Genomic DNA, 2,349 nt, shown 5'->3' on the forward strand with positions numbered 1-2,349 from the left:
TATGTTCAGCTGAGAAGTGAGGGGGCTGAACTCCACCGTCGCTGGGCTCCTGTCAGTCCGAGGCCCAAGCGTCCACCACGACAAGGAAAGAACAGAGCAAGGGGCCCGGAGGAAAGGAGGACAATTGAAGAAAACTGTGTCTAGACTTTCCCCAACCCTCTCCTTCTTTCTGTTCCCTACAAGAGCCCCAGGCCCCGCCACAGTTCTGTCTCCACCTTTTAGTCCCCTATCCTCCAACCACAGAGTAAAGAAATAAGGAAGGAGTCTGTGCTGCCTTCAGAAAGTATCTATATACCTGATAGGCCAGTTGCCTTCCACAGAGGGAGGCCAGACTGTGGCTTAGGCCCACTCCCCACAGGGACATCAGTAGGATATCCTGTGAGGGCTCCCAGACTGTTAGAGGGGGCAGGCTGGGCTGAGGGATGCCCCCCGAGTGCACAAATTTTTGTGCATCGGGCCTCTAGTTATTTTAATAATATAATAGCTTTAATGTCCATTAGCACTTAGTGTTGTGTGATCACAATAGCCAAAGCTCTTTTAAGCCCTCAGTACTTTTTTATGAGTGTGAAGTGGCCTGAGACCATAGAGTTCAAAGATTCCCGCTTCCCTCATCTGGCCTTAATGGCTAAGACCTCCGTGCCTCATCCTAGGACAGATCCAGGCTGCAGTGCAAACACCACAGGTTGGAGTCCACAGACCTGAGTCTAATCTTGACTCACCCACCCACCAGCTCTGTGATCTCACCTAAGTGACTGAGCATCCTTGAGCCCTCTGTCCCTTCATTTGTAAGGCAGAGATATTAACTACATTTCACAATGTTAGAAAGTTTGGATGAGTTGCCACATGCCTAATGCAGTGTCTGAACTACAGTAGACAAGAAATACATAGTAACTCCCTCTGTCTACCCAGGTGCCTGTATTTCCCCCTACCATTACATCATATTGTCTTTAAATTCTTTACTTTTTTCCCAATGTTACAATAAAGAACACTTGCTTATTTTTTCTTTTCTTTTTTTTTTTAATATATTTTATTGATTTTTTACAGAGAGGAAGGGAGAGAGATAGAGAGTTAGAAACATCGATGAGAGAGAAACATCGATCAGCTGCCTCCTGCACATCTCCTACTGGGGATGTGCCCGCAACCCAGGTACATGCCCTTGACCGGAATCGAACCTGGGACCTTTCAGTCTGCAGGCCGATGCTCTATCCACTGAGCCAAACCGGTTTTGGCAGACTTGCTTATTTTTTCGCAATTAATAATCTCGCTAAATTCCTCCTTGTGACAAAATTTTTAAGTCAAAAGTATAGCTTATATTATTTACAGAGTGCTCGCTATGTGATAGGCACAGTGATACATTATCTGTATCAATTTATTTAACCCCCAAGACAAATCCAAGGGTTAGGAGCTATTATTTATAACTCGGTCTTACATGAGAATAAACTGAAGCACAGATAGTAACTAAGATCACACAACCAATAAGTGTTGGGAGTCAGACTTGAACTCAGGTTGTTTCCAGATTCTGTGGGCTCAGCTTTCACTCATGGTGCCAAAGATTCTATAATGGCCCCTAGGGAGCTTTGAACAGGACTCCACTGGTTCTGTGTACATCTAGTTAAAATATGACCAATGGCAGGTTAACTTAATTACATCAATATCTGTTCATTTGAGAGATTACAACAGTGTCTTCTCTCTCCTTGCCTCAGTCTCTCCATTCCAAAACAGACCTTCCATCATTTGAGTAGAGTAGAACCAACCAACTCACACCTATTTTTCCAAACAATAGTTCTTTGTGACTAACGCTACTTAAACACAATCAGATAATTGCCTCTGGAAGATAAGCAATGTAATACTTTCCTTCCAAATAATTACATTTTAATCAATTGGTTTGACTAAGCCCTTATCTTCAGTTGCTACCTATGTTGACCATCTTTACATGCCAGGTTTGGAGAGAATGGGACGTTAATATTTTTGCTTATACAGGCATGTTTTTATCCACAGATACTGGAACCATTTTTTTAATAACATAATTACATAAATGTCTGACACATATTGCATATACACTGAAGCAGTAATTTCAAAACATATTGTAATTTTTAGAACAGACGCTACACAACTGCCTGAAGAATCTGAGTAAGCCATTGTTTGGTTCTGTGAGAATACTTCTTAATTTGCTTTTTTTTTTTTTTTTTTTTCCTCACAGAGGTGTTAAACGACTGTCATTATTTGTGCCATCTCCAGTGCCTAATGAAGTTAATTCAAAGTACCAAATATTTTTCTACACCAGGACATAACTTTTACCGGTTTCCCCAAGCTCCGTGAAAAGCTTAGAATCATAGAATATTAACACTA

At 41.7% G+C, this 2,349-nt stretch overlaps 1 long non-coding RNA gene across 1 annotated transcript in view; it reads right to left on the minus strand.

Moving 5' to 3' along the window:
* The window catches only part of LOC106724090, a 17,074-nt gene extending 15,105 nt beyond the window's left edge, over window positions 1-1,969 (minus strand). The window contains exons 1-2 of the long non-coding RNA XR_001359850.1: window positions 1,959-1,969; window positions 157-162 (exon numbers count right to left, since the gene is read on the minus strand). This is a non-coding gene — a long non-coding RNA (uncharacterized LOC106724090). The remainder of the gene's footprint in view (window positions 1-156; window positions 163-1,958) is intronic.
* Window positions 1,970-2,349: the final 380 nt, after the last annotated feature.

The sequence above is a fragment of the Myotis brandtii genome, unplaced genomic scaffold, assembly GCF_000412655.1.
Source record: "Myotis brandtii unplaced genomic scaffold, ASM41265v1 scaffold71, whole genome shotgun sequence".
In the NCBI taxonomy this organism is placed as follows: Eukaryota; Metazoa; Chordata; class Mammalia; order Chiroptera; family Vespertilionidae; genus Myotis; species Myotis brandtii.